This window comes from Hypanus sabinus, chromosome 7, assembly GCF_030144855.1.
Source record: "Hypanus sabinus isolate sHypSab1 chromosome 7, sHypSab1.hap1, whole genome shotgun sequence".
NCBI lineage: Eukaryota > Metazoa > Chordata > Chondrichthyes > Myliobatiformes > Dasyatidae > Hypanus > Hypanus sabinus.
This window is the reverse complement of record NC_082712.1, coordinates 150,719,688-150,745,052: the sequence shown is the minus strand read 5'-3', so window position 1 is coordinate 150,745,052 and position 25,365 is coordinate 150,719,688.

Below are 25,365 nucleotides of genomic sequence, written 5' to 3'. Positions count from 1 at the left end.
TTTACCTTACAATATTTAATATAAATGCACTTTAATTTATTTTTTAATTGTGATTCACCTTCAGATTTGATCCTTACTTTCATAAGTTATCGTAACATTATGTGTGCTATGTGTATTATTGTGTTTTACACCCTGGTTCAAAAAACATTGTCTTGTTTCTATATGCAATATGTGGTTATATATGTTATATAATGCATATTGTTAAATAACAGTAAACTTGACTCTTCACAATTTCAAAATGCAACAAAGTGGGACACATACAACAAGCAAGTCGGGCGGACAAAAATAAATGGACCGCACAGGGAAAGGAAAATGCTCAAACATCAAGTTCCAAAAGAACACTAATCTGCACACTGTTATTGAAAAATTGGATTGTGATGAGAGTGATACAGAATTATGTAGCCTTGAGATTTACAGTGTGAAAATTAGCAATAGATAAGCAATATGGCTTACACCAGAAGTGAATAGCAAATTAATTACAATGGAATTGAACGATGGTTCAGCTATTCCACAAAGTGAGTTTGAATGGCATTTCAAAGATACAGAACTAAAGGCATTTGTAACAGTGAAATACAATAACCAACAAGTCACATTGAGCTTGTATGTGGTAAAAACAGGAGGACCAGTATCATGGAGATGTAATTAGCTGAGACAATTACAACTTAATTGGAGATCTATCCATCATTTGCATGCCACATCTCCTGCAATGAAGTCAACTGAAAGTGAATTAAGAAAGGTACTGGACAATGCCAGAATGGTCTCCATGCCATCCAACATGAACCATTGTCCAACGGAGGACAAACAGGTGTTGATGCCAACCTCTGTGCCTCTGGTTGGACAGTATATTAGATCAAGGAAAGACCATGCTGCTCAGTGGAATTGTGAAAGAGATGAAAGCTGTGGTTTTTGTAGCCAAACATAAATGACATGTTATTCAGGCAGTTGCTTGCAAAATGTGGCTTAGTTTTAAGCTGGAAAAGAGTTCAAGGAAATTCAGGAAAGTTGCAAGCATCCAGCTTTTGTGAGTATAAAGAACCAGAATCTACCATATGTACATTAAGGTTATTGCATGAACTTCAAGTGCGAGGCTATAAGTTGCTTGTAAAAGCAGATGCAAAGACCAACCTTCAGCTTGATGAATGGAACACCAATAAGAAAGGAGTCAATGGAGATATGGAAACAGAAGGTTCATCAGATCGTGTTTTAGATGAGGAAAACAAGACAAGAGTTCAGATCATAAAGGGAACAATAGAAGGACTAGTAAGAGAAAACTCTAATTAACTAAATGAACCTTCCCAAGATCAAGATGCAGAAACTAGAAGAAGAAATAGGAGGGAAGAGATGGAGAGAAAAAACTTGAATGAGAAAGGGAAAGGTGTGAAAGGGAGAAGGAATGGGAGAAAGCAAAAGAAAGGGATTAAAGCACATCTAAAGAGAGAAAAAGAGAAGAAAGGTGTTCAGAGCTGTCAGAATCACTTCCTGCAGTCTCAGAAACAACTCATTCAACCATTGGGGAAGAAGTCCCAGAACCTGAACTTGCTTTCTCACCCGCAATTCTCATCTGCCAAGGAGATTGTTCCTCCCTGTCAGGAAAGACATTATCCCACAAGAGCAAGAAATCTCCCATAGTGATTAAATCTTTACGTCTGAATGGGACAATTAGAATTTACAATACTGTGGATGTCTGTAAATAGTAGTTGCATTATATTATATACCATAGTTGAAATACATTCTCATTCTATATAGCTAAGCAGTCATGTGTATTTAATATTTGAGTAATGTTGTATGCATGGTATTTAAAATTTCTGATTTAAGATGGTACTGGTGAACCTCAGTGACATCTGGCTAGCAGCTAACAAAACAAGGAAAACAGCTAAATATTTTGATTATCACACTTTTTCTGGAAAATGATCATTGCATGTAATACTCTATAACCTCCCTTTCAACTTGGGGGCAGTTCAACGTGACAGAGCCAAGGGAAGGCAAGGTGGCAGGCCCATCACCGAGAGTGAGGAGGATCCGAGGATTGATTGTTTTAAGCATAGTGTGAAGGCCAAATTAAGGCAGCGAGGTCTGGGCACCCGAGTGTACCAGAGTGATGGGACTCAAATGTTTGGACGGAGACTTAAGTGCAGGGCTGAATTGGAAAGGTCAGATACAGGCTGAAACAAGTCAGTGGGGTCCTGGCCTCAGAGCATATTGAGGTGATGGAACCCAGTCTTTGGGCATTAATTTAGATGCAATGCCAGACTGAAAAGATCAGGATATCTTTGCTGGAAGCAAGGGATGGGCTGGTTCAGTTTGCTGCTCTGTGGCTAGCTCTGCACCGAACTATAGGACTCTTTGTGGACTTCAGTTCAAAATGCTACTTGCTTAAGCTTACTGTATGCATGATATATTTTCTCTCTCTCTACACACTGGGTGTTCGACGTACTTCTTAATTTCATATGGGCTGTTTTATGTTTTTTTTCCGCGGGTGCCTGTTAGGAGATAAATCTCAAGGTTGAATAATGTATACATACTTCATTAATAAATGTATTTTGAACATTGATTAAGAATTCATGTTTGTTTAAATTATAACAGGTAAAAATATGTTAATTGCATATGTCGTCATTCTACCACATATGTGAACGCCTTGCATAAAGTGAATTTGAACTACACCTATACCTTCAGACTCTCGTGAGTTTTTTTTGAATTGATTTAATGTTTTGAAGTTAAAAAGCATAACCCCCTCAACACCTACCACCAAAAACAGATTAGATTAACTTTATATGTTACGCGTACATGGAAGCACAGAATGAAGTGCATCTTTTGCATCAAAGACCAACAGTCAGAGGATGTGCTGGGCACAGCTCACAAGTGTCACCTCACTTCTGGCGGCAACATAGCATGTCCACAACTTACTATCTTTGGAATATGGAAGGAAACTGGAGAATCCAGATGAAAACCACCAAGGATAAGGTAGCAGCCACATGGGAACAGCACCACCTGCAGCTTCTCCTCCAAGTTGCAGACCATTGTGACTTGGAGTTACAACCACTTGTCCTTCATCATTGGGTCTAAATCCTGGAATCTTACCCAACAACACTGTGGGAATATCTTCCCGGAAGGATTGAAACAGGTAGCGCACCATCCGCAGCTAAGGATGGGTTTTATTACCTTGCCAGGAAGCCCACATCCCAGAAAATGATTTTTTTTTAAAGTCTCAAAAAAACCAATATGCCAAATTATTTCAAGACATACAAAAAAGCTGGATGAACTCAGCAGGTCGGGCAGCATCCGTTGAAAGGAGCAGACAACGGATGCTGCCCGACCTGCTGAGTTCATCCAGCTTTTTTGTATGTCTTGATTTGACCACAGCATCTGCAGTGCACTTTGTGTTTACTATGCCAAATTATTTGGTCCCCAAGATGTCCTATAGCCTGGATTAATTAAACACTGAGGAATACTATTGGAAGTGAAGATATCATTAAGTGCTTTTTGTGAAATTGGCTTTCTGACTCTTTTTGCCATAAAATTCTTGGTGAATTAAAGACATTTCAGGACCTTTAATCAGGCATAGAAAACAGATTTGCATTTTAAATAATGTCTTTATTAGTCACTGCCTATTACTAGGATCAACACTCTAGGAATATGCCCAACAAGCTCCCAACATAAACATCAGACTTCGAGTAATACGGAACAGTAGCAGACCAATTTGATTATCATGTCTGTGCCAAACACAAAGTTGATCCAAACTAATCCCTTCTGCATACACATGGTCTATATCCTTCCATTCTCAGCTTATTTTCATGTTTGTCAAAATTGTTCTTCAAATTTGCTGTCATAGTTGCTTCCACCATCGGTCCTATCAGGGCGTTCCGAGCACCTACCACTTGGTGTATGAAAAAGAAGTACCTTGTAAATCTCCTTTAAAATTTCCATCTCTTTCCTTAAAGTTATACCCTTTAGTGTATGACATTTCTTCCCTTGGAAAATTACTCTGCTCTGACCTATGTCCTCCACAAGTTTATATATTTCTCTCAACTTCCAACGGTTCAGAGTAAACAATCCACTTTTGTCGAACTTTGACCTCTCCTTCAGCCAACATCCTGGTGAACCTCTTTAGCACCCTCTCCAAAGCTTCCATATGTTTCCTGATATGTCACAACCAGAACTACATAGAATGCTGCAGATATGGCCAAATAGGAGTTTTATACAACTGCAACATGACTTCTCAGTCTTTTTACTGAAAACCCCTATTTAACTTTTTACATTATCTATATGTGCTTTCCAGTTTCAGGGAGCTATGGACTTGCATCCTAAGATCATGAATGCTACTAGGGCTCTGGCTGTACACTGCATACGTTCCTCTTACGCTTGACCTCTTAAAATGCAACTCCAAGCACACTTGTCAGGATTAACTTTATCTGTCATTTCTCTGCCTGCGTTTCCAATTTGTCTATATCTAGCTGAATCCTTCTTCCCGAGCCAAAAATCCACCAATTTTTGCCTCACCTGTAAATTTATCAATCAGTTCATTTGTCTTTTCAGCTATATACAGTATATCACAAACAATAGAAGTCTCAGTACAGACCCTGTGGAATAACACTAGTCATAAACCCAGTCAGAAAAATACATCCCTCTACCCTGACTCTCAGTGTTTCATAAACAGAAGAGACTACAGATGCCGGAATCTGGAACAAAAACATGCTGTTTGAGAACTTCAGCAGGTCAGGCAGCACTTGGGGAGTAAAAGGAGCAGTTGACATTTTGGGTTGAGTCTCTGCACTAGTTTTTTACCTCCACAGGTATCTCAAAGATCTTGTTTTCTTTTTGCTTTTATTTTGAAAACTTTTCTGAACTTTTAAATTTTAATCCTTTATTCCTATATATTATCTTAAATAGTTTTAAAGATGAGAGGTATTCAGAAACATTTGAAACTTGTAAGTTTATGGCAATGCTGAAGGCAAGGTCTTTCTGGCTCAAACCCATTCCAGAGGTTCTGTGAACGCAGCAGACCCTGACCCATTTTCAGTAGCAGTAGAGGTAGTTCAAACACTTGAGCTGAATATAATGTTCTCCAAAAGGGTGGTCTATTGGTGGGCCTTCAGGAGGCTGTAGAGATCAATCCAAAGTCCACATAAATGGGATGTTAGGGCCTTTGGAAGAATAAGGGAGATCTCATTGAAATCTATCAAATATTGAAAGGCCTAGATAGAGAATCTTTCCTATAGCGAGGGTACCTAGGATCAGAGGGCACAGAATCAGAATACAAAGATGACACTTTAGAACATAGATGAGGAGGAATTTCTTTAGCCAGATGGTGGTGAATCTGTGGAATTCATTGCTAAAGATGGCTGTTGGAGGCCAAGTCATTGGGTATTATTAAAATTACAAGTTCTTGATTTGTGAAGGTGTTAAAGGTTACAGGGAGAGGCAGTGGAATAGGGTTGAGAGGGATAATCCTCAGCCATGAAAGAATGGTGGAGCAGACTCAATTAGCAGAATGGACTATTTCTGTTCCTATGTCTTCTGGCCTAATGGGTGGATTTCCTTACCAGAGAATGCCTGTGCATGACTTTGGAGAGGTTGATTCGTGAACAGCTACTGCATAGCCCTTGTCAGATCAGGCTCAGGATCCTGTGGCATACAGTGCAAGACAGCTGGGGACTCTTCACTGCTGTTGTCTTCCTCTAACTTCACTACCATTATAATGTTTCCTCCACTTCCCCTAGCTCCACATTGAAGTCTTGGTTGGATTGCTCATTTTGTGGAACCTCCTGCTTGATCTTACCATCATGTGTACTACTAGGAGCTAAGTGTCAGAAGGCCAAAATCTAGATGGCACAGCTCTCAGGATCTCAGGCACTCACAAGCATCTCCACCGCGTCTGGATGATGATCCTCAGAGAAGAGCACATGTGCAGCACCCACTGCATTGCCCTGCAGACATTCGTAACCTGGCACTACAACAGCCTTCTGAGTTCTGCTAAGTTTGGATATGTTGTGACCACACGCATTTAGCATAGCCAGATTGCTCATGATGATAAAATCCTGCCCTCTAAACATTGTAAAATTGATGACAGATGAATGCAATTAGCACTGGCCCACGTGAATTTTGAAGATTTGGAATTACAGTGGATTCCAATTAATTGGGCCATTGGTGGAATTAGGACAGCAGCTTATATACAACAACTCCTAAAATACAAAAACTAATCAAGAAAATTCCCTTCTTTTATTTGGGACAGCATACCACTTAATTGGGACAGGAGATTGTTGCTGAACAGCTTCTGACTAGTGTTAGTCACAGGCACTTGCATGTCTGCAGACACTACACCATGCTTTGAGTTAGCAGTTTTCAAATAGTGTCAGCTGTGTGTGCTTGTATTATGTTATCTGTTTGGTCCGATGGATTTCAATTAAAAAAAAAGTAATTTTTGATAATTTTGTTTTTTTTTATATTGACTTTAAAAAATTCATGACCCCTGCCAAGATGCCACAAAAAGATTTGATAGTAGCTGGAACAATTACCCAAAAGGACCAAATTAAAAGACTATCACCACGCATTATCAGCTGGCAGAGGTAACTGCTGTGCTCAAAGCTACAAATGCATGATTGATACATCAGCAAGATAGACTGCGAGAAGAATGGGCATTGCATAGGGGACAACAGTGGATGTCCCAAAAGTAAAAGCATGAAGGTAAGGATCCAGATAATGAAGAGGACTTCCACTGTAACTGGACAAAGTGCGCATGTCAGTGAACCAAAGTAAAAAAACACAACAGGTCAGAGACCTGTTAGCTAAGAAACTGGACATGAAGAATTTCAAACAACAGATGTTTGGTTGCCTCAATGGAAATGTTGGTTGTACATTAGATTCAAGGCGAGAAAGGTGCTGCTGATATTGTGCAGACACCTGAAAATCTACAAAACTCTCTGGTTTGCTTCAAAAATTTTGTGCAGGTGCTATCTACAGGTCTTTTTTATTGTGCCATTCTGAACGGTTCCCTTGGCTACAAACATGCAGCCTTATCAAGATCAAAGAAAGCAATAGATCGCATAATGGATCAATTATCTGCACTAGGTGTTTGCAGTGATTTTGTTCATATACAGTGAATTAAAAGAATGCAGCAGTGGACACTGAATGAATTCCTCCACTGATAAATTTTAGGCATTAATACAGTTTTATAGTACTGTGGTAGTACTGCCACTTTCACCATTTTTTTCTATATTTCATTTAAATACATAATTTATTTACATGGTAGGTTGTCTTTCTTTTATCTTTTTTAACTATTTCCATCTCACTTCAGTTATTGGCAGCTGCTTAAATGAGACCTGATTTGTTTCAATTAACCAGAATCCAGTGTATTTGCAATTGTGTTTTGCTGGAGACAATGAAGATTTTTATTTTCAAACATACATTTTTAGACATAATATTGTTCTATTAACATTCTGCACAGACCATTATGGTGCATTATATCAAATAAGCATAACTGCATTATTATCTCGGCAAGTGACCTTTGGCTTCTCCTGGAGCATGACATGAAGTGTTTTGCATGCCATTTCATGGCTACTAACTAGCTGTTGCTTATAGTGTGAAGATCACATAACTCATGGAATTAAGATCTAAAAAAAGTTTGTCAAGTTCATTGAAATAATCGCCATGACAGTTTTTTAAATGGCAGTTGCTTCAAACAAGGCAATGAGGTTTGAGTGATGCAGCATTATTACAAAAGTCAAGAAGAAATTGAGACTGAAAACACTACATGAAATAAGATCCTATAAAAAGACAGCTGGGCTTCACCTGCCTCAAATAATATGGGTGGTTCTCCATGGTAACAAAATGGCACATGAATGTTGAGGGCACTAAATGCATAAGTTCAATATTCAAAGTAAGTTTATTATTGAAGTACACACACTTCACCATATACTACCTTGAGATTCACTTTCTTGCAGGCACTTACGTCAGAATAGAGAAATGCAATAGAATCAATGAAAAACTACTCACAAACACTGGCTAACAACCAATATGCAAAACAAGACAAAATGTGTAAATACAATAAAAAAGATAATAATAAATAAACAATCAAACAAACAGACTGACATATAAATAAATAACACTGAGAAAATGAGTTACAGATTAATTGAAAGTGAGTCCATAGGTTGTGGAATCAGGTCAGTGCTGAGGGTTAGGGTTAGGGTTATGCTGGTTCAGGAGCATGATGGTTGAAGGGCAGATGGCAGAACAAACTTTTCTCTGGTTGCAAATATAGAAACCAGGTTCATTTCATCAGCTTAAAAGAGATAAACATCCTTTCTGGAAAGTCCAAGCTTCAAACTCAATCTATAAAGGTTGTTCCAGCGATCTGCATGGTGCAAACTGCCAACAAATAAATGAGCAATAAATAATTTTTCACAGGCTATTATTAAGTCAAATGATTAAAAATGTGCATTTTTTGTACATCAGCAAAGGCTGCAATTCATTGGAAAAGAATAAGTTGACAGCATGCATCTTTAGATAACAAGATGAGGCAGTAATAACTGCAAACTGCACTATTATGCACTGCTCAGCAAGGCCTCATAGACTTTGCTGATGAAGTTTGGTCATTTAGTTGCAAGTAATCCATTGAAACCTGTGCCATACTGGTCTTAGAACATGAATCCAGCCACACCTGTTTTGAAGGCACACACACAAACTGTGTTTCAATTTGATAGGAATTGTTTGATCCCTGAAGTACATTTCCTCTCTGTTGCACCTATTGTTGATTATTTCATGAACACAGCAAAATGTTTTATAAACTATAATGCAAATCTGTTCAATCATTTTTGGGAGCTGATGGTCCAGTTTTAGTGTAGAAAGTGTGAAATGTGTATGTGCATACTATGTTGGGTCATTGAAAGAAACGACACAGAAACAGGCAAACACGAGGAAATCTGTAGATGCTGGAAATTCAAGCAACACACACAAAATGCTGGTGGAACACAGCAGGCCAGGCAGCATCTATAGGGAGAAGCACTGTCGACGTTTCAGGCCGAGACCCTTCGTCAGGACTGAAACAGGCACTTATACCCACAAAGTCCACACTGACCAACAGCTAACCATTTACACTAATCCCTCGGGAATTACATTTTTATCCCCCCTCCCTGTTCTTTGCAACCTGATAAGAGAATTGTAGATTTTAACTCCCTACAGAGTATGACTGTACAACTAACATAACAAAATCAAGGCTAACTCTGTGACATTATTCAACAGAGAGAGAGAGAGAGAGAGAATCCTTTTGGCTAATAAATTTATATTTAATTTGATTGTTTCTAAAGAAAGCTGTGTGCCTGTGATGCTGCCACAAGTACTGTAAGTTTTTAAGTGTTCCTGTGCCTACATGTACTTATGCACATGACAATGAACTCAGTTATCAAAACTTTGATCCCGTCATCATTGTTACAATGCAGTGAGATGTGTCTGTGGCCAAGCTCTCTATTTTTGAGGGGTGTGTGCTTCTGAGAAAATGTAGAGGTCTAAGAGAAAAACAGGTATCATGAGCCATCTCTTCTTGAACCTATTTGAATCTTGAATACCTATTTTCATGTCTGCTACATGTAACCCAGATTAGTAATTAGATGAGAAATAAATTGTTGCAGCTCTTTCATGGTTGAATCTGTAAGTTAACTTTTGTTTGCCAATTTCTATACCTCAAGTTCATTATTTGTTTATAAATGATCTATGGGCTTCTAAATTTGTAACTGCCCTGCCTGACAAAATCCACAATTGAAGCAGAAACTGCCTTAATTTCCCAGGACCTCACGTAGTTGAGATCCCAACTCCAATCTACTGCACCTGGCCTTCCATCGCCCCACTTCTCTAAGGATTGTCACCTTATCATGATGGAGAGGTCCCAAGAGTGATGCTGTCTGGAGCTAGCAGTAAGGTCTGAATCAGAATCAGAATCAGAATCAGACTTTAATCGCCAAGTACCTGTACACATACACGGAATTTACTTCCGGCAGATGTTGTCTCTCTGCTCATAACAGATGATAAATATAAATGAAAATATAGATTATACATACAAGTATTGCAATCTAAGTAATAGATAGCCAACAGTTAACCGGCAGTTAACTATTCAGCAAAGTGACCGCATTAGGGAAAAAACTTCTCCAGTGCCTATTAGTCTTAGTCTGGAGGGATCTGAAGCGCCTATCAGACGGAAGCAGTTCAAACAGGAGACAGGAGTCAAGGGGCAGTTTCCAGACAAAGAGTGATCTAACCAAGAACTCAATGGTGGAAATGACAGAAGATGATGACACATCACAATGACAATGCAGGCAGAGGAAGTCTGGAGCAGTGAAGGTTCCCCAGTCATCTTGCATTCCATGCTACTGGACCCTGACTCCGATCTGTCAAGAACCATGTGCTGGCTGCCGATGCAACTGCCTCCCAACATTAAACAAAATCATACAAGGGTATTCTCTATTAAGGGAATAACTCCTTAGGAGAACATCTTACTAGACTCAAATGATCACACTACTATTACCTTTATTCCCCCTTGACCCTTAGAGTTCTCCATAATTATCTGCTCCATGAGCACACCTGATTCTCTATCTGAAACCCAAGTTCAGCAGCAATCCTTTTTAAAATCTCCTTTTCCACTTCTAATTCTTTCTCCAATAATTAACAATAAGCATTTTTTCTCTTAAGGTATATAAATTATGTGAATGCACCATGAAGAAAATATGCAAAATATTTCTTTATGTTTGCTACATTGGATCTCTTTTATATATGCACTTACTTGTCCCATCAAGTTTATCTTCATGCGAAGGGACAGAAACTAAGGTAAATTACTTTTAAAGGCATTGCATCCTCTCTGTCAAATTTTCAGCAATCTGTTCTACCTGGTAAAACAGAAAAACAATCCATTACTGAAGTGAAATTGTTGTTCAAGTGGTCTGACCATGCTGCTTATCTTTACCTGTCTATCCAACTTCTCTCTTTGTTGAAATACTATACATATACTGAGGTCCTTTTGGAGCAAATGCATGGTTAAGAGAAAATTAAATCTCTAGCTTGCAGCAATTAAAAAGTATTTCTTTAGAAGACTTGGGAAGTGAATGGCATGTGAAAATTAGAGGAGACATTTGGAAATACCAACGTTTTCATCTGACAAACACAGAAGATTCTGCAGATGTTGGAAATCCAGATCAATCATCCACACAAAATGATGAAGGAACCCAACAGATCAGGCAGCACCTATGAAAAGAAATAAGCAGTTGATATTTTGGGCTGAGATCCTTCACCAGTTCTGATGAAGGATCTCATCCCAAAATGTTCAGTTGGTTCCCTTCTATTTGTCTGTGGGTGTTGTATGTACTTTGGCATATTGTTACTTTTCATATTTGGACATTTATTGTCAGGTGCCTAATCATATCAACACCTGCACTACAGTTCCATATTACTTACATCCTAGATTCCTTCCTGTCCTTTCAGCATCTTCATTTCACTCACCCTCTCCTTCTGTTCCCCTGCTCCCCACCCATTTCCCACACAGCAGTGCCAATCTTCCTATAACAGAAGATTTAGGAAGGTTTAGGGAGATGCAACCTAACCACTCCTCACTGCACGTACATGGCTCCACCATGGAAAGAGTTAAGAGCACCAAGAATCTGGGATTGCATTTACTGGACAATCTCACCTGGTCCAGCAATACCAGCTCTTTGGTCCAGAAAGCACCATCTCCGTTTCCTGAGGAGACTGAGGCGAGTGAGACTCCCCCCTCAAATTCTAACCAAATTTTACGGGAGCTCCATTGAGAGTATCCTGACCAGCTGCATCACCATCTGCTCTGGGAATTGCAAGGCATCCGACCGCAAGTCCCTACAAAGCATTGTGAGGACTGCTGTAAAGAACGTCACAGTCTCTCTTACACCCATCAAAGGTAGTTATCAAGAGGACAATGTATGCAGGGTCCTTAGAATTGTCAATAATTCCTCCCATCTATCCAACAATCTCTTTGCCATTAAGCAGGAGGTACCATAGCATGAGGACAAGAACTGCTAGAATCGGAAATAGCTTCTTCACCCAGACCAGAAGACTACCGAACTTCTTGCCACCGCCCAGGTCTCATCACACATGAAACAACAGTAGAGTTATGCTGTTTACTTTTTAACTTGTGTCATAAATGTGCCTTACTATTTGTTAATTTATTAGCAGTAATATTAATTTTTGTGTTATGTGTGTGATTTATATGTTTTGTGTTTTTCACCTTGGAGCAAAGGTGTATATTTAAATGACAAGAAACTAAACTTGAACTTACACCTGAACAAGGCTTCGAGACAATGTACCCAAGAGAAAAATTGATTGATTTTTAGATTTTAATAGCTTCACAGGATATGGAGTTAGTGCAGGAAAATAATGCTAAGTTCACCTTTATTAAATAAGGTGCTGAACAAAGTGATCCCCTAGTTCTTTTCAGACCTCACCAATGTAGAAGAGGTCTCATCAGGAATGCCAAACTCCATAGATGACCCCGGCAAATTTGCAGATGAATTGTTGGCTCAACTGGGGCCCTGAATGGACTTGAGGGAGGACTGAGTGGGCAGGTGCAGCACTTCGGCCACTTGCAGAATTAAGTGCCAGGAGGGAGACTAGTGGAGAGGGACAAGTAGACAAGGGAATCACAAAGAGAGCAATCCCTGCAGAAAGTGGAAGGTGGGGAGGTAGAGATATGTTTTGTGGTAGGATCCCTTTGGCGATGGCTGAAGTTGTAGAAAATAATGTGTTGGATGCAGAGGTCCATGTGGTGCTAGGAAGGACAAGAGAAATTCGATCACTGTTAAGGTGGTGGGAAGATGGAATGAGCATAGATGTTCAGAAATTGAGGAGAAGCAGATGAGGGCAACATCAATGGGGGAAGAAAGGAAACCTCATTCTTAGAAGAAGTAGGACATCTCTGATACCCTGGAAAGGAAAATGCATCCTTGGAATAGATGCAATGGAGGTGACAGAAGGAGAAAAGGGATTAACATTTTTGTGTGAGACATGGTGGGGAGAGGTATAGTTTAGATAACCATGGGGATCAGTAAGTTTATAAGAGTTGTTGGTCGACAATTTTCTCTTTTCTTTTTTTATTTTTTCTCTTTCTTGTCATTGCAGTGGTGAGACCAGAAATAGGCTGACCCACGTACTGCTAACAATTATATTTAGAAGTATCTGCTAAGTGGCATCATAACCTAGTTTGCTTTTTCCCTAATCTTAAACTCAGAAGCATTCTTTTCTATTCAAGTATCAGAGTAACTTGCTTATAGGAAGTTAGCAAATACTCTCGGTTAACAAGTATTTATGTTGTAAGTTTTATCTTTGAGTTCATTCTTCAATGTACTTCCTACTTCTACAGGTTGTTGAAAAAGAGAGATTTGAAAATCATGGAAAATTAGAGCGATAAAATATTTCATGTACCTGTACATGTACTGTCCTTAAACTCCAAGATATTATCTGCCTTGAGGTATATATTTCAGCTTGCATCTATTTTATATGGTCCTGTTTATAACTGTGCAGATAATAGACTTAAATATCAAAAGCACACACACAAAATGAAATATAAACATTTTTTAACTTAAGTTCAAGTTTCAGGTAAGTGGAATATTACTAGACTTTAAACAATGCAAGACATTACTGGGATAAATTGAAGGCAGTGGATATAAAGTGTCATGTAGCAAGTGATGAGGGATGAGGGCAGAGACTTCCAAATAAGCTTTACCCTTTTGAATAAAAAAATCAGTATCCTTAATGGCCAAACTCATTCTTTGAGATTGTGACTCCTGTTTCTAGAAACGTCAGACAGTAGAAATACAATCCCTGCAACTACCCTGTTAAGCTCTTTAAGAATTTAGCATATTTTAATAAGATTACTTCTTGTTCTCCTAAGATCAAGGGAGTAAAGATTCAGTGTGGTTAATCTTTCTTCAATGGCCAACACTATGAGGTAATGCCTTTAATGTTACAATACTCCTTTATTACTGTAGTAGAATTGCCAGGCCTAATTATGTGCTCAAGTCTCTGAAAGGGGCCTTGAACCATAACCTTGTGATTCAGAGATGAATGCAGGGCTATCGAACTAAGGCTGTCATTTGGACAGATATTTCATTCAATTTAGACTGCACAAGAAATAATGTAGCAATAAAATTATGATTGGCAGTTAGCTGCATGGAATTTTCAGAGACCTATTCTATTTTTATGAAAAAATATTTTCATATAACTGATGGTATTGCTTCACTCTTCCATGTAAGTATATGTTCCCATTTCACACACACTTTTGGCTTTTCTCAGTCTGCCCTCTCTTCACAGATAACAGAAAGGAAAAAAAATCTTCTAAACTTTAGGAAAGATTCAAACTGTAATTGTTGGCAGCTTTGAGTGCCCTTGCTTTGTTTCAATGGGATCAAAGCAGCTTCAAAATGCCCTCTTGCCTTCTCAGATCCAGTGATAAGACTAGCTCTGCTTTATAAGGGGTTACTACTGGATCATAGCGCCATCCAAAGAAGTTGTTTTTTTTAAATAATATAGAGTTAATCAGACCTTGGTTATCAATTTAGAAAAGGTCTGATATTGATGAAGCATAGTGATGTTATGTTACAGCTGTGCTTTATGTGATATATTTATTGCAGATGCACCATGGTCTGAAGGAATATAGTTTTATTTGGTTGTACATATGTACAGTCAGCTGACAATAAATTTAAGCTTGAACTCGAACATGATAATGGTTGAGACACCACTTGGAATACTTCGAGCGTTTCTGATTGTCCATCTACATGAAAGATGTATTTAAGTTGGAAAATGATTTAGAAAAGATTCACAAGGATATTACCAGAACTGGTTGGCTTGAGTTATTAAGAAAGACTGGTTAGGCTGTTCCTCTTCCCTGGAGTGCATAAGGTTGAGGAGTGACTTTAAAGAGGTATATAACATCATGAGGGCTATAAATAATGTGAGAAGCCAAAATCTTTTCCCTATGGTTGGGAAGTCCAAATATGAGAGGGAAAAATTTTAATGGGGACCTCAGAGAGTTGTGGGAATGTGAATGAGCTGGCACAGAAATACAATATTTAAAAGTTATTTAGACAAGTTCATGGCCAGGTAAGGTTTAGAGAGAAATGGGGTAAAATACGGGCAAATGGGCCTAGCTCATTTCGACATGGATGAATTGGGCATTTGGGCCTTTTTATAACTTTGTGACTCTAATGCAATATTGAAGCAAGTGTATGTTGCAGTCCAAGATAAGACCATGCCTCTGCTGGGATCATAGAAACAATATGGTAAGCAATGAATGCAGAGCCCTATTTCCACAGGTAAACAATCTTCCCGTTAACAGCTCCAGCCTGATTTTTCAGGCTGCAACTTCAGAAACTTCTTTGTAATTCATGAATGGTACCTAAATATTCTGTTAAAGTTGGAGAGTGCAATGCTAAATAGACGGAGTCCTCCCCACAGTTAAAAGCTACCCCATTGTGTAATTTCCATTCTTCTCAGGAATCTTGATGTCACTCTTAAGGCCAGCAGTATATGCATTTCTTTGTTCCTGAAATAGTGGGCGTCATGGTAGCATAGCTGTTCAGCGTGACTCAATTACAGATCAGGGCGTTCTGGAGTTTGAGGTTCAAATCTGGCAATTTTAGGAAACGTAGATATGTGAGTGGTTGAAGTATCAATGGAGTTGGAGCATTTTGGAGTTGGTTACCATCACACTGTAAGTTTCAAGGTAGTTATAGATAGAGATAAAGATGATTTGGGAATGAAGATCCTGAAATGAAGGAAGGCCAATTTCAATATCATAAGACAAGACCTAGCAAAAATGTTTTTGACCAGTTAATTGTAGCTAGATCTATATCTCCATATAGGAATTGAGGTAATAAGAGTTCAGTGTCAATGTGTTCCCATAATGGTGAAAAGTGCATGTGGTAAGTCCAAGGAACTCAAGAAGTCAAAGGATATTGAGAGCTGAGTAAAAAAGATAAAAGTTCCTACAAAAGTATAAACAATCTAGGGAAGGAATCTAAAAAAAAATTATGAGGGCAAGGAGATGATAATGACAAAAATCCCAAAGCATTTTACATATATTAAAAACAAGATGGGAGCCAAAAGAAAACAGAAGCAGTTAATTGGGACCAATATTAAAATCCATGTATGAAACTAGCAGACAGGGGCAAGACCTTAAAATGAGTGGTTTCATCTGTAATCATTAAATAGAAAGACTTTGTGTTGGAGAATTTGGAAAAAGGTGTGGTGAAATTCTAGAAAATGCTGCTGTTAAAATTGAGAATCTGCCCTTCATGGATTTAAAGGTGGACATCTCACCAGAAGTTAATGTGAAACTAAGGGAAACAAGAGGAGAGATTGTTGGAACCTTGACAGAGATATTTAAATCTTCACTTGTCTCAGGTGAGGTACCAGATGAATGGAAGTCAGAAAATACAGCATCTTTATTCATGAAGGGCAGCAAGGATAAGCCAGGTAATTACAGGCCAGTGAATCTAATCTTAGTGGTAGGGAAGGTAATGGAAAAAGATAATGAAAAAAAATCCTAAGGACAGGATTAATCTGCAATTGAAAAGCAAGAAATTAATCAAAATCAGTTAGCTCAGCTTTGTGAGGGGGAGATGCCTGACTAATCCAACAGAATTTTTCAAAGAGGTAACAAATATTCTGACGGCAGTTCAATTGATATAGTCTGCATGGACTTCAGTAAGGCTTTTGACAAATTCTCACATGGGAGTCTAGACCAAAACTTTAGCACCCATGAGATCTAAAGTAAATTGGCAAATTAGATTAATGATTGGTTTAGTAATAAGAGACAAAGGACAATGATGATGATGCCTGTGATTAAAAGCCTATGACCAATGGTGTAATGCAGAGATCAACAGTGTAACCCTGTTTGGTTACATACCTAGGTGATATGGATATGAAAGTAGAAGGTATGATAAGTTTGCAGATGACACAAAAATCTGTGGTAAAATTGATCAGTTGGTAAAATGGACAGAGCAGTGGCAGGTGTAACTTAATTCTGATAAGTGTGAAGTGACATTTCAACAAAACTATTGACGGGAGATTCTACACATTTACTGGATCCTAGTGATTATGGAGGAACAGATGGCTCATGGTGTGCATATTCAATAGCCGTTACAGGTGGCAGTATTGGTAGATAAAGTTTATGACTTGTTGAGCACAGAAGTAGTCCTTCAGCCCAATGAGACTGCTTCACCCAATTATTTACACTAACTCTGCACTAATCTCATTGTATTTAACAAATTGACCCAGATTGCAAAAGGAGAGCTGGCCAGTACAGAAGGGTGAGGTAGGGGCTGGGAGGCCGTAAGTGGAACTAAATGAGGAGGGAAATGATGAGCAGATGGAGAGATGGAGTAGGGAGACACTGGCTTATGTGTGATAGATAGATAGATAGATAGATTGATAAAGACAAGGGAAGAGGAAAAAAAGGAGTAGATGGAGCCAAGAGAGGGGAGAGCGAAGGTAGAAAGAGAGACTGGAAGTTTTAAGGAAAAACAAAAGGCTGCAGGCTCCAGAAACTGATAAATAAAAATAGTATTACGTGACCTGCTAAATCCTTCTAGCAGTTTGATTTTTGTTGCAAAAGCAATGAGAATTTAATATAATCGCTGCTGAAGGGAGAGGAAGAGCATCAACAGGAAGGAAAGCAATGAGATTAGATAGAATAGATGGAACATCAAATATCTGAGGCCTAAAGGGAAAATTTGAATTAATATCCAGAGAAATTTATGAACTAAAGAATACAAAAGGACAGATTTATCAGAGGCTTCTCGACAATTTAGAAATCAAGTCTTTTGACATGTCTGTAAAACTCTTAATTAAACATGGCAGTAGAATTATAATTGGCCTCAAGAGCATAAATAAATTGTAACCTGAGGTGAGACAGGATTTAAAATTTCGATTGTATTGGCAAAGTAGGGGTGTTGTGGGTATGGGACATGATTAGCTGGGGAGCTTGCAAGTTTTCACAAATGTTGTTAGCATCCAGAATTTATTCACACACTTAATGTAGTAATTTGAACACTTTAAGTCAGTTATTTGTATCAAGGCAGACTAATGGGACTTACTGCAGGATATGCAGATACCAGCTCAATATAACTTTAGTAAATGCAATTGCAAAGATCCCTAGTGGTAGCCTAATCCAAAATATTAAGTCTCATGGGACCTATGTTACAAGAAAAGTGTTAAGTTTAATTCCTCTTTTGTAAACCTGAAATGTGTAACACTAAATGGAAGTCTGTAAGATAAAATGATGTGGTCTCCAGATAAGGTAGTCAAGAATCCAATTGCAGAGGGAGGTAAAAAGGCACAGGATTTGTGGCTTGTTGATTGGAGCTTGTATGGAGGGTATGATGGATCTGAAACCTGACCTGTAATCAATGAACTGCAGTCTGACATAGATATTGCTATTGTTCAGGTGATCCAAGACTGAGTGGATAGCCAGTGAGATTGCATCTGCTCTATGCCTATGTGGCAATAGGCAAATTCCAAATCCTAGTCCTTGCTTCTGCAGGAATTAGTTTTGGCAATGACAAACTTATTGAAGCACTTCATCACAGTAGATGTGAGTTCTTCTGGGCAACAGTCATTGAAGCATCTCACTCTGCTCTTCACCAATGGTATGATTGTCACCCTTTTGAAAAAGGTGGGATCATCTGACTGCAGCAGTGAGAGATTGAAGATGTCCTTGAACACTCCTACCAGTTTGTTGGTACAGATTTTCAGTGACCCACTAGATAAACCATCAGGGTCTGATGCCTTGCGTAGGTTCACCTTAATGAAAAATGTTCAAACATCAGCCTCTGAGACAGAGATCACTGAGTCACCAGAGGCTACAGGAATTCACCCTTTCAAAGCATGCATAAAGGGAGTTGTGTTCATCTGGGAGTGAAGTGTCACAGCCATTCATAATGTTCATCAATCATTTCCTGCTGCCCAATTGAATCAACGGAGGAGGCTTCATAAGGCAATAACAGATGGATGGGCTGGTAAATATTCTTGACGGTGGTGTAACAGTGTTCAAGTGTTTTGGCTCCTCTGATTCCACAGGTGATGTGTTGGTGGTAGTTGTTCAGAGACTTCTTCACGTTGGCCTGGTTGAAATTCCCCAGAGTAATAGGGAAGGCATCAGGGTGTGCTGTTTTGTGACTGCTGACCATGGTGCTCAGATCTTCTAGTGCCTGCCTGACGTTGGCCAGAAGCAGAATAGACACTGCTACCAGGATGACTGTGTCAACTCCCTCGGCATATAAAATGGATGACACTTAGCAGCCAGATATTCCAAAATTCAAAGTAAATTTTGTTATCAACGTACATATATGTCACCATATACAACCCAGAGATTCATTTTCCTATAGGCATACTCAGCAAGTCTATAGAATAGTAACTATAACAGGATAAATGAAGTGCAGAAGACAGTTGACTGTGCAAATGCAAGTATAAATAGATAACAATAAATAATGTGAACATGAAATAACAAGATAAAGAGTGCTCCAAGTGCGATCTTTGGTTGTAGGAACAGCTCAATGGATGGGCAAGTGAGTGTAGTTGTCCCCTTTGGTCAAGAGTCTGATGGTTTTAGAGTAGTAACTGTACTTGGTGGTGTGAACACTGAGGCTCTTGTACTTTCTACCTGATGGCAGCAGTGGGAAAAGAGCATGGTCTGGGTGGTGGGGATCTCCAATGAGGACGCTGCTTTCGTACAGTAGAGCTTCATGTAGGTGTGCTCAGTGGTTGGGAGGGCTTTACCCATGGTGTACTGGGCCAAAGCCATTATCTTTTGTAGGATTTTCCAATCATGAGCAGTGGTGTTCCTAAACCAGGCCATGCTGCAGCCAATCGATATACTCTTTACTACACATCTATAAAAGTTAATCAAAGTTTTAGGTGTCATGTCGAATTTCTGCAAACTCCTAAGGAAGTAAAGGTCTCGCTGTGCTTTCTTTGCAATTGTACTTAAGTGCTGGGCTTAGGACAGTTCCTCTGAAATAGTAACATCCAGGAATTTAAAGTTGCTAATAATCTCCACTGCTGATCCTCCGAGAAGGACTAGCTCCTGGAACTCTGGCTTCCCGCTCCAGAAGTCTACAATCAGTTCTTTGGTCTTGATGACACTGAGTGAAATGTTGTGGTTATGGAACCACTCAGCCAAATCTTTAATCTCCTTCTGTATGCCGATTCATCAGCACCTTTGATTTTGCCCACAACAGTGGTGTCCTCAGCAAACCAGCAATATGGCATTGGAGCTGTGCTCATAACGGTAAAACAAATAAAGCAGGGGCTTATCACACAGATGTGTGGTACACCTGTGCTGATGGAATTTGTGGAGAAGATGTTGTTGCCTATCCAAACTGCAATCACTGGGCAGAATGAGAATTCAGTATTGTAAAATGAAGGTTTTGTAAAACTGGGAGCTAACATATTACTTCCTTAACAGCATCAGAAATCCTCCTTGGAAACATTCTGAATGCTTAGGGAACCAAGAAGTCCTTCAGGTCAGAAGAAATATTTTTGGGAGAATGTTGCTAGCATAGTTAGTGCCAGGAATGATACAATAAGAAACCAGTCCTCATGCTGAATAAAATTAATGAGATTAGTTAGTGACCAAAACTAGTGAGCAAAGCCCATGCAGCCAAAACTACATGGCCACACTAAACATGAACTGTACATTCAACATCTGTCAAACTAGCTCTTACTGAACATATAGTCAGATGCTTACCTCTAGTCCAATTCGTTCCCATGTACACACACTTCTGTGTGTTCAGTAATGTCAAGCATAGCACAGACACATTACAACATCATCAGTTATCACTTGCAAGGATGCCAGTTCCTGCAGTAGATTGACAGGGGAATTCAAAATGTGGTTGTAGACTGAATCACACTGAGGTGAAGCTAATCATGGAATTGGTCACCACAGAGATTCTTTCTACTGGTGAAGTTCAGATTATGGAAGATGACAACATGCTCTTGTCTAATTCTCCTCCTTACGTACAACGTACACCATAACCTAGAAATCTGTGATTAACAAGATGGAGATGGTTTTCATTAGTTACATACCTTGCATCCACTTTGCTCTTGTGATGGTTACATTGTAGATCACCCACTAGGTGCGTTTCCTCAAGAATCCGGATATCGGTGGGATTTGTTGTAAGTTGGGCGAACGCTTCAATGAGCACCTCTGCACCATCCGCCACAAGTGGGATTTCCTGGCGGCCAAACATTCCTCTTTTATAGCCTACAACCTGACGGCTTGAATATTGATTTCTCCTTCCTGTAAACAAATTCCCCACCCTCATCCTTCCTGTATTCACAACTCTGACCTTTGACCTCTCCTCACCTGCCTATTACATCCCTCTGGGTCCCCCACCCTAAAATCCCTCTTCCCTAGAGTTCACTTTCTTCTCCAATCAGATACCTGCTTTCCCACCCACCTGGCTTCACCAATCATCTTCCAGCTAGCCTCCTTCCCCTTCCCCTACCCCCACTTTATTATTCTGGCATCTTCTTTCACAGTCTGCTCAAAATGTCCACAATCTATTCACTTCCATATACATATGCTGCCTGATCTGCTGAGTCACTCCAGCATTCTGTGTGTTGTTCTGGACACAGTGCTGAAAGAAATTTAATGACTTTAATTTAAAGGACATAATTAAATATGCACTGCACATGAATCATTGTAGGGGGACGTAACCAACAGGATGGCTTTTCTAAGGGCTAGCATAAATCCAATATACTTAATAAGTGCATAAAGTTTGCATTTATTTGACACATCACTCCATTCAGACAGTTTTAAATAAAAGTTGTGAGAATTTGCAACTGCCTGCCAGAGCAAGTAAGTGATTTGAGTGGTATAATATTCAGGTGAAAGCTGGACAAGTATGGGAGATTTAGATGAAGAAACATAGAAGGAATTTTGAGTGGAGCTTGATAAACAGGATGAACTGATTACGTTATATAGCCAGCTTCTGTTCGATGTAAAACTGCATTGTATTTATTTAAAATACTTGAACCCCAATTTCACATACTGTGTCGGGTGCTGAGAACCATATAGTGCAGTTAACAGAGGTTCTAACAGGCATCTTTAACATCCCTGAAATGGTCCACTATCCCTGTAGGTATCAAGGCAGCCACCATCATCCCGGTGCCCAAGAGGGTGACAGTAACCTGCATTAATGCCTGATACCCGGTGGCATAAACCTCAACAATAATGAAGTGCTTCAAGTAGGTAATTATTGATCACAGTAATTTCCATCTTCTTGCTACAGTAGCCCATTTCCCTATCACTCAAATCATGATGCAATAGCCTCTGCACCCTATTCCATTTTGTCCCACCTGGAAAATGGTACCCCTTACGCCAGGATTCTGTTTATTGATTTCATCTCAGCATTTAATATGATCATCGCTCAGAAGATGGTGGGTAAACTGGCCATGCTGGGTCTCAATGCCTCTCTCTGTAACTGGACCTTGGACTTCTTTAAAGGAATAACACAGTTAATCTGTGTTCGCAGCTACATCCCTCGCTCCATCACGCTGAGGTGCGGTGCCCCTAGGTTTGCGTGCTCCGCCCTCCTTTGTTCATGCTGCTGATCTATGACTGTGCTGCTAGATGCAGCTCAAGCCAAATCCTCAAGTTCGCTGATAATATGACAGTGGCTGGCCTCATCAACAACAATGACAAGACAGCATACAGAGCGGTAGAGTGGCTGGTAGAATGGTGTAAGCACAGCAACTTAATTCTGAAAATGGACAAAACTAAAGAACCGATTATGTAATTCAGGAAGTTGCAGGCTGACCACTCCTCACTGCACATTAATGGTCTTCTGTGGGGAGAGTTAGGAGCACCAAGTTTGTGGGAGTTCACATAATGGACAATTTCACCTGGCCCCTCAACACAAGCTCTTAAGTCAAGAAAGCATAGCAGCGTCTCCCTTCCTGAGGAGATTAGGACGAGCGAAGCTTCCCCTCCGCTCCATTCTAACCAACTTTTGCAGGAGCATCATTGAGATTTCCCTAACTCGCTGCATCATCATTCACTACAGGAATTGCAAAATTGCAAAACCCTTCAACGGATGCAAGGATTGCCAAGAGGATCATCAGAATCTCTCTTCCACCCATACAAGATACTTATTTGGAGCACTGCAAACACAGGGCCCTTAGTATTGACAATAATCCCTCCCATCCATTCAACAATCTCTTTGACCCACTCATGGTAGCATTAAGAAAATGACTGTTCTGATTGGAAGCAGCTCCTTCCCCTCGGCCATGTGACCTCTGAATTCCCTGCCACCCTCCATGTCTCATCACAAATGAAGCACCAGTCGTGTTACATTGTTGACTTTTTAATGAGTGTTGTAAATGCACTTTATTATTTGTTATTTGCTGTACGTTACTCTCTGCGCTGTGTGTGAGCGGTATCAAATGTGTTGTGCATCTTGGTCTGGAGGAACATTGTTTTATTTATATACACTTACATGGTTGAGTGACAGTAAACTTGAAATTGATCTTAAACTTGAACTATCACCAGACTGGAAACTGTATCACAGTCTGACACCAACTAACCACCACTCCTGAGTCTTGCCTTTTCCTTTCAGTAGTAGGTGGTTTGGAGATGGAATTATATCTGAAAAATCTTTAGGTTCAGGTAACCAGTAGCCAGGAGGGCTCAGGTGGGACAGAGAAAAGCTGATATGTAGTGATTGAGATGCTCTGGGTGTTGTGTGGATTTTCACAGACCCTGGAGACCGTCCTTGTCAGTGTGGAAACTGTGGTCAGTTACATGTCAACACTTGTAGGCTCAGACTGTGTCCCATGTTCGACAATAAACAATAGAGCAAAGGCAGGAGCAACACAATGTGTGTGAGTACTGTAGTGGAAGCACTGATCTTTTTCTCATCTATAGTTAAAGCCTGCTTGCTGCCTTCCAATTTCGGTTTGTTGCCATGATACCAGAATTGCAAGATATATCTTCAGAGACTCTTGAAATTCAGGAGACGACTCTGATTGTGTCTCACTTCAGGGGAGTGGCTTCACAAACAGAAAGTCTAAGAAACATCACTTGTATTCCCATTACTGCCCCTTGGTCAGAGCCCCCAGTTACTGCCTGTTACCAAGTACCCCAGTTTGCTGTAAACTGAAATCAGGGCATCAGAACTGCTTCATGTTGTCCTTCTTGGCTATCTGCACGGCACAACCACAGACCCGGCTGCAAGGTCTATGAGCTCTCACAGGCAGGCTGCACCGTAGATTTGACATTTGCACTCATGAATATACACGTCAGCTAATTATTTAACTCCTTTCTTTTCATTGGAGCACTTGAGCAAAGCACAGCAAAACCATGGTGCCTGCTTGCACTTGATGTTGCCTGAGAAAGAGAACTATCGAGTTGACTGACATTAAAGACTAGCAGTAATAATTCCATATTTAAATATTTCCTTTCAGCCACGGTGTTGGTATCTGGTTTTCTGTTTGAGAATTTTAATTTTTGGCCCTGATTGGCCCAGTGCCTATTGTTTTCTTTTCCCATAAAATCCTGCTGCATTAAAATCTGTGAACTATCGACCCACTTCAGTGTCTGTCTTTCTCCACAAGTGGTCCATATGCGAATGTACTGACACTACAATGCCTTCCAAACTAGCTTGGCAGCTGCAACCCCAGGAATACCTAGTCAAGTCTGTAACACAGAGGAAACTAAAAAATGGTGAATTGTTATTGAACTGGGAATTACTGAAACTGGATAATTACCTATGCTCAGTACTAACCTACAAACATGCCTTTTCCGAGTCTGCCTGTCAACTTGCTATGTGAAGCCGATCAATTCTAGAAGTGCAAACCTTTTGTTTGACGAAAGACAAAGGTAGCCTTATCCCCGAACAACGAGATGTTTACAATTGATTAATCCGATGGTCAAATTTGTCAAGGACTCTGCATCATTATGGATTTGCCTAAAATAAAAAAAAACTATTCATTGTGATAAAAAACAAAAAAAAAACTATAAGATACGAAAATGAAGCAAAATCTTGCAAAACACATACAATAATAACAACGAAAACGATGTTCCGTGTAAATTCATGTGGTTCAATTCACTTAAATCTTGTTTGATTTGTAACATTATGTGTCCAGTATAGTACTGAATGCTTGCTTTACTCTAATACTATAACTTGTGTTCATTAAGTTATTAGTGCATTAGCTGTGAGAGGGCTCTCTAGTCATATGAGTACTAATGCAGATCTTGTAAGTTTGAACTAAATATAGGTTCGACAGACAATCTCTCAGGTCATAACTCTGGGACTATCGCAAGTCCACCACTGAACTCCAGGTCATATGCATATTGAA